This window comes from Schistocerca piceifrons, chromosome 2 (assembly GCF_021461385.2).
Source record: "Schistocerca piceifrons isolate TAMUIC-IGC-003096 chromosome 2, iqSchPice1.1, whole genome shotgun sequence".
Classification (NCBI taxonomy): Eukaryota; Metazoa; Arthropoda; class Insecta; order Orthoptera; family Acrididae; genus Schistocerca; species Schistocerca piceifrons.
In genome coordinates this window covers 814739790-814752825 of record NC_060139.1, presented here as the reverse complement: position 1 = coordinate 814752825, position 13036 = coordinate 814739790, and the positions used below count along the sequence as shown (strand labels likewise).

The 13036-nt window shown below is 42.3% G+C and overlaps 1 protein-coding gene across 1 annotated transcript in view; it reads right to left on the bottom strand.

Moving 5' to 3' along the window:
• The window catches only part of LOC124776523 (enhancer of split mgamma protein-like), a 132738-nt gene that overhangs the window by 37825 nt on the left and 81877 nt on the right, over positions 1–13036 (bottom strand). The gene's annotated exons all lie outside the window — the stretch shown is intronic.

The window sequence follows — 13036 nt, the reverse complement described above, 5'->3', positions numbered from 1 at the left end:
GCTTATGGGCGCTCAACGTCGAGATCATCAGCGCCCTGACACGCATTAAAGGGAACGAACGTGGGCAGACCTAATAAAACTGAAGCACACACGCAAAGAAAGCAGGAAAAGGATAATGCTACATAAGTGTATATCTTTCCGTGCGAGTCTGGCTTCTCTTATTTTACCACTGTGATCGATTCCCCTTATGAAGGCCGGCGTCAACAAAACATTTTCGCAGTCGGAGGAGAAGTTGGTGATTGGAATTTTGTGAGAAGGTTCCTCCGCAACGAAAAACGCCTTTGTTTCAATGATGTCCATCCAAAATCCTGTAGTGTTGGGCAGTTGGGTGTGGACAGCGCGTAGCGTTGTGCAGTTGGAGGTAAGCCGCCAGCAGTGGTGGATGTGAGGGGGGGGGGGGGGGAGATGGCGGAAGTTTTGAGAGCGGATGCTCTGGACGTGTGTCCATCAGAGACAGTAAATTTGTAAGACTGGATGTCATGAACTGATATATATATATATATATATATATATATATATATATATATATATATATATATATATATATAATGACTCTTGAACACTATTAAGGTAAATACATTGTTTGTTGTCTATCAAAATCTTTCATTTGATTAGTATGCCTATCAGTAGTTAGTGCCTTCAGTAGTTAGAATCTTTTATTTAGCTGGCAGTATTGGCGCTCGCTGTATTGCAGTAGTTCGAGTAACGAAGATTTTTGTAAGGTCAGTGATTCATGAAAGGTATAGGTTGTTGTTAGTCAGGGCCATTTTTTTGCAGGGATTATTGAAAGTCAGATTGCGTGCGCTAAAAATATTGTGTGTCAGTTTAGTGTTGATCAGAATAAGTAAAGAGGGAAATGTCTGAGTACGTTCAGTTCTGCTCAGCTGTTTGAAAATCAAATAACGTAACGGGTTTATCAGCACAATCATTCACTAATTTTTCTATTGGGACGTTTCACTATTCCATAGACAGATGTTTAATCACATATTAATTGGATGTGTAATTTTATATACTAAAAAAATAATTAAATCATAATATACAGATGGAAAAAAACACAACCTGAAGAAGAAATTGTGCGAGATAAATAAAAGTTGTTAAGTGGGTTTCAACATTTGTAAGAAGACCTCTGTTCAGATTTCGCACCAATCGCATAAGAGTGGCGCTAGTAGGGCACTATTATAATGCAAATCAACTTTGCTTTAAATAGGCACTGCAACGATCTTGTGAGTTTGTTACATTTGAGAATGGACGTAGTGAGTTGATGTTAGTCAAGAATGCATTTAAGAAAACGACGACGCCATTATCAACAGCTCATCTACATCTACATCTACATCTACATGGATACTCTGCCTGGCAGATGTTTCATCGAACCAGCTTCATAATTCTCTATTATTCCAATCTCGTAAAGCATGCGGAAAGAACGAACGTCTATATCATTCCGTGCGAGCTCGGATTCTCTTATTTTACCACGGTGATCGTTCCCCCTATGCAGGTCGGAGTCAACAAAACATTTTCGCATTCGAAGGACAAGCTGGTTCAGTTTGGAACCGCGTGACCGCTACGGTCGCAGGTTCGAATCCTGCCTCGGGCATGGATGTGTGTGATGTCCTTAGGTTAGTTAGGTTTAAGTAGTTCTAAGTTCTAGGGGACTGATGACCTCAGATGTTGAGACCCATAGTGCTCAGAGCCATTTGAACCATTTTTGAGAAGCTGGTGATTGAAATTTCGTGAGAAGTTTCCATCGCAACGAAAAACGCCATTCTTATAATGATGTCCAGACCAAATCGTGTATCATTTCCGTGACACTTTCTCCCGTATTCCGTGATAATACAAAACGCGCTGCCCTCATTTGAACTTTTTTGATGTACTCCTTGAGTCCTATCTGGTAAGAATCCCACACGGCGCAGCAGTATTCTAAAAGAGGACGGACAAGCGTAGTGTAGGCAGTTACTTTAGTACATTTTCTAAGTGTCCTGCCAATAAAACGCAGGCTTTGGTTAGCCCACCCCAAAACGCTTTCTATGTGTTCCTTCCAATTTAAGTTCAAAAATGGTTCAAAAATGGTTCAAATGGCTCTGAGCACTATGGGACTTAACATCTGAAGTCATCAGTCCCCTAGATCTTAGAACTACTTAGTTAGGTTTAACTAACCTAAGGACGTCACACACATCCATACCCGAGGCAGGGTCTAACCTGCGACCGTAGCGGTCGCGCGGTTCCAGACTGTAGCGCCTATAACCGCTCTGTCACAGCGGCCGGGCCCGCATCTCGTGGTCGTGCGGTAGCGTTCTCGCTTCCCACGCCCGGGTTCGCGGGTTCGATTCCCGGCGGGGTCAGGGATTTTCTCTGCCTCGTGATGGCTGGGTGTTGTGTGCTGTCCTTAGGTTAGTTAGGTTTAATTAGTTCTTAGTTCTAGGCGACTGATGACCTCAGCAGTTGAGTCGCATAGTGCTCAGAGCCATTTGAACCATTTGAACCACAGCGGCAGGCCCAATTTAAGTTTCAACGAGGTCGTGTAACAGGGCTACGAGATGCTGGATTTTCACCTACGGTATTGCAGAAAGACTCGGCGGTAATGTAGCCACTGACATGATTTGGTGGCCGCGGTAGTCACGGGAAGGTACAATTGCAAGAAGATTGGTTTCCGGAAGACCACTGATGAGGCAATAACATCGTGTTCGGCGGATTGTACTGCATCTGCAACAACAGTTCGAGCAGCAGTTGGCTCCACAGTGACACAACGAACTGTTACCAGTCGGTTACTTCCAGGAGAATCCTTGTCCGACGCCCTGTAACGTGCATTCCACTGGCCCCCACTGATCACTTGAGTGGTGTCACCCGATAGGTCATTGCAAGGCAGAGTGGAAGTCTGTCGCGTTTTCTGATGAGAGCCGGTTCTGCCAGTGAAGGCAGACGTGTTGCTTAGAAGGAGGCCAGGTGAGGGCCTGTAACCAACCTGTCTACGACTCGGACACATTGGACCTTCATCTGGGGCTATGGACCGAGGTGTGATTTCGTATGACAGCGGGACAAAATGACGCTTGCCCACATGTCGCTGTTGCAACTACATAGCGTCTACACGTTGCTTTGGCCTGCTCGATTGCGAGATCTGGCTCCAGTCGAACACAAATGCCACATCATTTGACGACAACTTCAGCGTCATCCACAGACAACGTTAACCATCCCCGTGTTGACCGATCAAGTGTATGTGGAACTCCATCTCACAAACCGACATCCGGCACCTATACAACAAAATGCGTGCTTGTTTGCATGTTTGCATGCTTGCATTCGACATGCTGCCGGCTATACCTGTTATTGGCTCTGAGCACTATGGGACTCAACTGCTGAGGTCATTAGTCCCCGAGAACTTAGAACTAGTTAAACCTAACTAACCTAAGGACATCACAAACATCCATGCCCGAGGCAGGATTCGAACCTGCGACCGTAGCGGTCTTGCGGTTCCAGACTGCAGCGCCTTTAACCGCACGGCCACTTCGGCCGGCTACCTGTTATTAATGTACCAACATTTTACATTTGCAATGGCTGTTCTGTGCTGTGTAACTTAAACGCTTAACTTTATTGCCTAGACAGAGGTATTCCTGTAATATCATTACACTACGTTAATGACTGCTTGGTATTGTTTTTTTTTTTTCGTCAGTATACAGGATGTAAATTTTAAGTTAACAAACAAGAATAACTCGAAAAATAAGCTTCACAAGAAAAAAATGTGTAGAATCCAAAGTTGATTACTTTATAGGGGGAAATCTGCTAGTGCTAAAATTAGCCCGCCACCCCAGGCCCCTGGGGGTGGGGCGGGAGGCAACTTTAAAATTTCAAATGTGAACCCCCATTTTTTTATTGCAGAATCAGATTCTACTTAAAAAACCACGTACATTTTGTCTTCAACATTTGTTTTGATTCTTGATAGTTAGCGCTGTAATTCAAGGAAATCGATTTTCTCAGTTTTGCGTGGAAAATGGTTAAGGATAAATAAAAAATACTTATTTACTTCGTAAATTTTGATTCGCTAAAACTAAAACTCTCCCTTTTGAGAGAGAGGAATTAGAGTTTCACAAATGTTGAGCAAATACTGTATTAATTTTTTCTGCAGATTTGGGTCAACATTTGTAAAACTCTACTTCTTCTCTCTCAAGCCCCACCCTATGGGGAGAGAGGGAGAGTTTTAGTTTTAGCGAATCAAAATTTACGAAGTAAACAAGTATTTTTTTATTTATTCGCAACCATTTTCCACGCAAAAATGAGAATATGGATTTTCTAGAATTACAGCGCTAACTAACTGTCTACCAAGAATCAAAACAAATGCTTAAGACAAAATGTACGTTGTTTTTTATGTAGAATCTGATTCTGCAATAAAAAATGGGGGTTCCCATTTGAAATTTTAAAGTTGCCTCCCGCCCCACCCCCAGAGGGCTGGGGTGGCGGGCTAATTTTAACACCAGCAGATGTCCCTCTCGAAAATAATCAACTTTGGATTCTACACGTTTTTTCTTGTGAAGCTTATTTTTCGAGTTATTCTGGTTTGTCAACTTCAAATGTACACCCTGTATATCACTAGTTACATGAGCAATATCAAATGCAAGTATGCTTGTCGGTTTCCTATCCAGGTGACTGCTTCGAATCTGCGCGATGTTTCGGTAAGTGTCAGTCTCATCATCTTCTGGCGAAGTGACCTATAAATGTATTTCAGACACGACCATCTCTTCCCACCTCTTCACCCAGGCGGGCGTCCAGCGAACCGAGGGAAAAAGTGATGAGGGATAGCCGCCACTCAAAGATGTATGTTGGATGCCTGCGTTATCTCGAATTCTCGTCATAAGATGATGAGAATGACATTCATCTAAACGTCGGCGGATTCCGACGCAGCCACGCGCACAGAAGCTCGAGAAGATTTCATCAGGAGTACTTTTTTTTTGAGACATCAGTCTTCTGACTGGTTTGATGTGGCCCGCCACGAATTCTTCACCTGTGCCAACATCTTCATCTAAGAGTAGCCCTTGTAACCCATGTCATTAATTATTTGCTGTATGTATTCCAATCTCTGTCTTCCTCTACAGTTTTTACCCACTACAACTACTTCTAGTACCGTGGAAGTCATTCCCTGATGTCTTAACAAATGTCCTACCATCTTATCTCTTCACCCTGTCAATGTTTTCCACATATTACTTTCCTCTCCGATTCTGCGCAGAACCTCCTCATCCCGTTCCTTACAGTCCACTTAATTTTCAACATTCGTCTGTAGCACCACATCTCAAATGCTTCGATTATTCAACTTTTGAAGTCCTGCCCTCCTCAGTTTCGTGTAACATTACGATATATCGATAGTTTTTAATTTTGGACCGTCTACCTACAACTGAATGAAACACAATTTTCAAGCCACACGCGTTTCGCCTTTATTCTCTGCAAGGCATCTTCAGTGGCCTGGAATATGCACATATTTTACTATTCACTTTACATATTGGGACAATGTAGTTATAAGTTTTAAACAATTCCGTAAGCAGGTGATCCCGGGTTCCAGTCCCGGTAGGGACACACATTTTCAACTGCCCCGTTTGTCTTTATCAACGCCTGTAAGCAGGTAAAGCTCTGGATTTCACTAAAATTTCATTCGTTACTTTTTTCTTTCTCGAAGTAGAAATGTGATACGCAAACGCATTCTATCGACCGACCTCGTACGTAATCCCCTGGTCAAGAAAGCAACGTCGGACATGTCTGCTCATATCATTTAACCTTTTGAGTCCCAATAATACAAAAAAAAATATTTTAAAGTCTTTCACAAAAGTGACCTTTATCATCATAGTAAGCAACGAATACCAGAAGAAACTCCAAAAAGTAAAGAATCAATTGTTTTAACATTGTGGTTTCATTTTGCAGCCACTGCGACATACAGTTTTCAGCCAACCATCATTTCATGAGATAGATTTGAAAGCAATTTCGCATTTTTCCTAGACAAAATCCCACATCATGAAAGTTCTATACACTCATAATACCTAAATCAAAATTACAGTCCTAAATAACAAGCCTAAAATTTAATAAATTTATCTCAAAGATAAATACTGCTCCAGTGGTTTTATTTCGAAAACACTTATAAAAGCAATAGTACAAACTCAAATTCACGTTTAAATAACTTTAGATATACTTACTTTTGCTCGTAATGATCTCCTCAATATGATCACCATAAAACAACACATCACGATCACCTACAATCATGTAGCACACACAAGCTCCATGCCGACTGTTACTTTGAATGCTGTGACTGCTACAATGCATTTCATTCTTAGAAGTACCTCAGTGTACCACTAGGTGTCTGTGTCTTGCAACAGCATCGATTGTTTCATGCGAAAGGCACTGGAACTTAGAATTTACAAAGAAAGTTTAAGGTAGTAACCTCTAGTACTCAGAAGGTTAACAAACGTACTTCTGAGATTTTTTCAGCATTACACAACGCACTACAAATGAGGCAGTAACTCCCGCAACAATAAGAAATGAAAATAAAATCTCACAGCGCACAGGGAACGAACTTACAGGATAGCAAGCAACCTGAAGCTGAAGAACAGAGCAAGCAGATAGAAACGTTTGTTGTGGTGGAGGTGACGTTTGGTACCGTTGATGTGCGCTCAGTTTTCTTGGGACTGGCTGAATGCATGCCGTGCGTCTTGCATGAACATCACACCACTTGTTCCTTCGCAGCGCTATAATTTTGAACATACTATAACCATATTTGTTCCACGTCCTGCTGAAAAAAGTAAACGCTGTTATCACCCGTCATCACCAGCAGGGCGCATGGGCGACTTTTGGGAATTAATGTACAGGTCGCTTGTTGTTTGGATTTATTGCTACAGTGCTTGGTAAAAAAAAATAAAAATGGAAGCACCCAAAAGACATGGTCGGGTGTCAGTGTAACAACGTTCACGCACACATCACCGGCGGACATTTAAATGATTAGAGTTGCAACACCCTGCTACAAGTAGAATGGCCACTACAGGGCTTTAACATTGTTCGTGTTTATTCTCATTATCGGGCTTTGTAGGTCATATAAGGAGCGTGATCAGTACTGTTGAATGATCACTGTGAAAAACACGAAGATGACGGATGAGACATACTCACAAAATGCAAACGTTCGAGGTTGTTACGTAGGAAAGGTTAAGTAATTTGTAAATATTATTATTGTTATTATTGTTGTGAAGAGCAAGTAGTGGTAAACAAAGTTTATCGTGTTTCCTAGCCGACAGCGCAAAAAGAAAAGTAATTATGTTTGTTTCTTCAGAGGACACTTCTGATAGCTGTGATTACAATTTCAGTGAAATATCATCCCGCTACGACTGTCAGGATCCATCATAACACTGCCAGCTGTTTGAAACAGCTTTATCAGCACCAGTGAAAGGGACCTTATTGTAGGACTCAATCTCATCGAGTGGTCGAATCGTGCAATATCCAGCTCATTCGGACGTCGGCAGTGTTTCGATACTGAACAGCATGGTAACGTGGGGGAAGGCACAATTGGCGTTCTGAACTCCACGTCTGACCACCACAACGGAGGATCACCGTGTTGTACACCAAGCATATCGTAACCCCTTCACTTTGCTCCTGCCATCCGAGAGCAATTAATAGGCATTGGTCGGAGACTAACAGAAATCGGACTAGGGAATTACCGTCCTGTGAGGCGGCTGCAGTTAATACCACAACACAAACGGCTGCGTCTGGAGTGGACCATGACCGGAAAGCGTGGACTGCTGACACGCTACCCCGGATGACAATCATCGCCGAGTATGACGGCGACCACGTGAGAGAATGGAACCGCTCTTCGAATGTCTACGAGAGACACAGCGATGTTACTCTTGTGGGCATGGTGAGAAGCCATCGGGTATTTCAGATCACGGCTGATAATGGCTGAGGGAACTTGATTGCATAATGGTACGTCAGAGACATACTGTATCCTCCCGTATTACTTGCCACGCGACAGTATCGTGGTACCATTTTCCAATAGGACAATGTCACACAAGGCACATGTCCTGTGAACTGTCTACGTGGTATTTAGGTACTCCCGTGGCAAGCAAGATTTCCAGATTGGTCCCCGATATTACATGTGTGAGATGAGATGGCAGGTCAAACCTATCCCAGTTCCATTATCTAGAATATCAAGGAGCAGTACTAACAGTTGTGGACCAACTTGTCACAAGGGAGGATAGAACCGTTTTATGACACCTTCCCCAACCGAAACTGTGCACGCGCGCACGCCAGAGGAAATGCAACATCCCACTGGACTCCTACTGCAAAGTTATTTATAAATTTGACTCGATTTTGTAGCCATGAAATAACATCGTGTACCTGCACAACCTGTAAAGTTTCACTTCATTTCCTTTCACTCTTCTTGGTGTTTCATATTTTCTTCGTCAGAAGCGAATACCCTCAGAACCCTTAAACATATTCTCAGTTCGAATATAGCAAGTTTCTTTGAGACGAAAAAGCTTCTGTCCACAAATCAGAACGATTTTAAAAAGAATCTTACGTGCGAAGGCAACGGCCTTGCCGTAGTGGATACACCGGTTCCCGTCAGATCACCAAGGTTAAGCGCTGTCGGCGTGGGCGGCACTTGGATGGGTGACCATCCCAGCCGTCATGCGCTGTTGCCATTTTTCGGGGTGCACTCAGCCTCGTGATACTTAACCTACTCGACCGAATAGTAGGGGCTCCGATCACAGAAAACCATCATAACGATGGGGAGAGCGGTGTGCTGACCACACGCCCCTCCTATCCGCATCCTCAGTGAGGATGACACGGCGGTCAGATGGTTCCGAAAAAGAAATGCTGCTGCTGCTGCTTCACGTGCGAAACTCGGCTTCCTTTTTTATCACATGATGCCCTGAGATGAATCCCAGGCAAGTGTCATCGGACCGCTGTTATTTTCTGCATACATAAATGATGTGGTGGACAGGGTAAGAATCAGTCTGCGACTCATTGCTGATGGGGCTGTGGTGTACGGGAAGGTGTAGTCGTTGAGTGACTGTAGGAAGAAACAAGACGACTTCGACAAAATTTCTTGTTGATGTGATGAATCGCAGCTAGCTCTAAATGTAGAGAAATGTAAGTTAATGCAGATGAGCAGGAAAAACAAACCCGTAATGTTCGAAAACAGGATTGGTAGAGCGCTGCTTGACACAGCCACGCCCATTAAATATCTTGACGTAACGTTGCAACAAAATGGAATGAGTATTTAAGAATTAGCCGGCCGCTGTGGCCGAGCGGTTCTAGGCGCTTCAGTCCGGAACCGCGCTGCTGCTACGGTCACAGGTTCCAATCCTGCCTCAAGCATGGATGTGTGTGATGTCCTTAGGTTAGTTAGGTTTAAGTAGTTCTAAGTCTAGGGGACTGATGACCTCAGATGTTAAGTCCAATAGTGCTTAGAGCCATTTCAACCATTTAAGAGTTTTACTAGTGAAGAACAACAGTTGTTGAGTACCGCTCGAGTGTTTGTGATCCGCAACCGGTCGGATTAAAGGAAGACATCGAAGCAATTCAGAGGCAGACTGCTAGGTTAATTATCGGTAGGTTCTAACAACACTCAGGTATTTTGGAGATCCTCCGGAAATTCAAACTGGAATCACTGGAGGGAAGCCGACGTTTTTTTGTAGGAGCATTATTGAGAAAATTAGAGAACCAGCATTTGAAGATGAGCACAGAACGATTCTACTGCTGCCAAAGAACATTTCGCTTAAGGACCAAGAAGATAAAATTTAGAGAGCTTGGGGCTCGTACGGAAGCATATAGACAGTCGATTTAACCTCGCTCCATTTGCGAGTGGAATAGGAAAGTAAATGACGTTTGGTGGTACAGGGTAACTCCCCCCCCCCCACGTACCATACGGTGGGTTGCGGATTATGTATGTAGCTTTAGGTGTAAATATTCACTTCTCTCATGGGAACACATTAATGGCTTAAGACTGCGTTCTGCAAAATTGTCAACACGAAGTGGTGTGAGTTGAATGTGTAAGCTCATCGGTCTGGTAGGTGCTCACCTAGAAAACTAAGAGATACCAAATCAGAGTTTCTCACCCACGTACTTCCTGTGGGCTTTTCGTAATGTAAAAATAACTTTGATACTTTAGGATCACTAACTACTACCCTGAGCCATATTAATGACATAAAAACACCATTCCATTTCTAAAGGATACAAGAGATGCCATCTGTGCCAGGATGGCTGCAAGCAGACTCCTCGAAGTTGCCATCTCCAGGCGAACTCATAACGTGCTGGCTTCTCGGTCAGTCAACCTCTGGAGTAGAACGCAAGCATTGCCATTTATGACTCCCTGATCCAGTTATTAGCAGCCCTCTGCAAAGTTCTGCTTCGTGCCATGAATTCTTTCAAGATTATTTGAAACCAGTGCTGGAAAAAATATGTAACAACCTCTTTTCGATGGACTGGAATGGACCAGCGCATCAGCTACACATTAGCAAAAGTTAAAAGTCACTTTCTTGGGGATGCCAGATCCCGACACTGGAGTCCCTAGCGTCCAGACAGTCAACACCACGTCATGGCGAGGATATGTTGTAATAAAAAAAAAAGTTGTAATCTTCATGGCAACAATTGTGACAGACATAGATGAATAGCTGAGTTCCTAATCACAGACACGTTCAAAAGAAATGTCTCGCAGAATGGAAGTGTTGAGGGGATCCTCAAGATTGTGAAAACAACATATATACGTCACCTTACTGGCAACCGCAGAGATGAAGAGGACGCCACGAGATATCAGCGCATTTTAACGGAAGTAATAAAGGCCACTGATGTTGTTGGTAATGTAACAGATATTACTGAAGCTGGAGAACAAGTAATATTAAAAAGAACGCTTAAAATGCGTGGACCAAACTGCAACAAGGCTGTAATTGTTCTGCTTTGTGATACAGGAGACAGACACAAAAAGTTATGAGTGTCTTCTCGGAAAAGCACAAGACATTTACGAAGGTTTCACAAGATAGCATTTCTTAAAATTTTTGTTTGGTAATTTCTTTTAAATAGGTGTTCTAGACTCAATGGGTAACTCTGATTCTGAGAAGTCCACGCATCTTCGCCTCTCTTCGTCTCTAACATTCATTGCTTTCTCAAATTCGTGATCCCTCAATAGTCTGCGAATTCGAGGACTAACAATAGTTTCAGCTTTCAGTTATTGTAGACTCAATACATAAAGGAGAATTCATCTTGCGGAAGAGTCCTTACAAATTCATCAACCTTAATTTGATATGTAGTGGTGTAATCAGTACTGGTTTGTGGTCTACAAGTGGTTTACGTAAGATGATTTTAGTACCAGGCACAAAAACCGATTTGATCGTTCTGTGGTGCTTTTCCTTTTCCTGGTTATCCCACAGGCATTTTCGTAAAACCAGCATGCTTTTCTAATAAAAGTCCCATAAACAGAAACAAAATTTATTCTGTTATGAAAAACCTATACATGACAAAAAAAAATAGCAACAGTTTTGAAACCAGCATAAAACGTTGTTCCGGAAAGTATATTTAGTTTTGTCATTTGATATCATTCTGATTCTTTATTATATACGCCGAGAATGCTATCATATTCTTCGTATGTTCTTTACCATGCAGGTTTATGTAGGAGTGACAGAATTCCCATGACTTTTCTAACCTCAAAAATCGCATGGCTTCGGATAACTGTCACTATTACTTGAGAAAACAGAGTTTACCATTTCGCTTCAGGAAGCAGACGTGCATCCGAGGATAGATCCAAGCATACAGAAAAATGACACGTTAAAAGTATTGAGTCACTGATATTGACAGGATATAAACTTCCCTAACTTACGAAATATCTGTAAGGAAAAATATACTAATGTGAACAAGAAAATGGCACGGGCGACTACTCCTCGTATTTAATCGCATATGAAGATGACTCGTTGAAATGTTGTGCAGTGCCCACAAGAGGGTCTTGTCTTACGCGGAAAACCTTTCAGGCAATATTTACCTCTAGAAAGCTTTGAGCTGCACATCTGGAACAATCATCCGCAGTTGACTGTTTTAAAGCAGTAAACAGTACAGTCACTTAAGTGTGATCATACAAATATGAAACTGTGAAAGGCACAGAGTCCATCTTTTCTATTTCATGGCTCTCTGCGAAATTATCTTGTGCCATTCAATAACTTCGCTTATTATGTTGCAGCTGAGTCGCACGCAAGAAGCAGAGAGGAGCCTGACAGTAAAGGCTGCCGAAACAACATCTCTGTAAGGCAGGTGCTTCAATGTCCTTAGTCTCCGAAGTATTCACTGTAGACAATAATTGTGTGGTCCAGAATTAGACGAAGCAATCAAGTATGTACGATATGATTACGATTTAAAATCAGAGTATGACCTACGTACTTAAGCGCACTTTAAGAGGTCGTCTTACGTAACTACAGATGAACCATTGGAGCAAGCTGTATGAGCTGTTGGTGGGTATATCACAGCGAAAAGCATCCGCTCCACTGTATTCTCTGCTATGAGAGACAGTAGTAAAACATTAGAGGACTATAGACTTGCATTAAAAGTATTATCGCTTCTCAAGCAAGTGGACTATGTAACAATGAACGAAAGGATTTGAAAATAAACATACGAATCTATAAAAAATCGCTGATTCTATAGTAGTTTATCTATTTTGGATCTGATGGATCTGTGACGTAGTAATAACAAAGTTGCACCAATATGTACCCTAGTGTTATGCGTTACCAATAAGTGAGGGCTAAATGTCGGAAGGTTCACATACACAGGCAAAAAATACTCAGAGGCTTTTGGTACACAAATCTGTCCATCACATATAAAATATAAATACTCATTTCTTAAAAAAAGATAACGAAACTTGATACTGTGTTCCACGTAAAAATTGTTCGTAAAGTTATAGTACTCCTACATGCCACTAATGATATAGATATCGATGATACGATTGGATTGAGGTTGAATTCAGAGTGAAAGGATATCAGTGCTGCGATTTGCACTGAAATTCATGTCCACAATAAGTGTGAGGAAAAATAAAGGATCTGTTGAA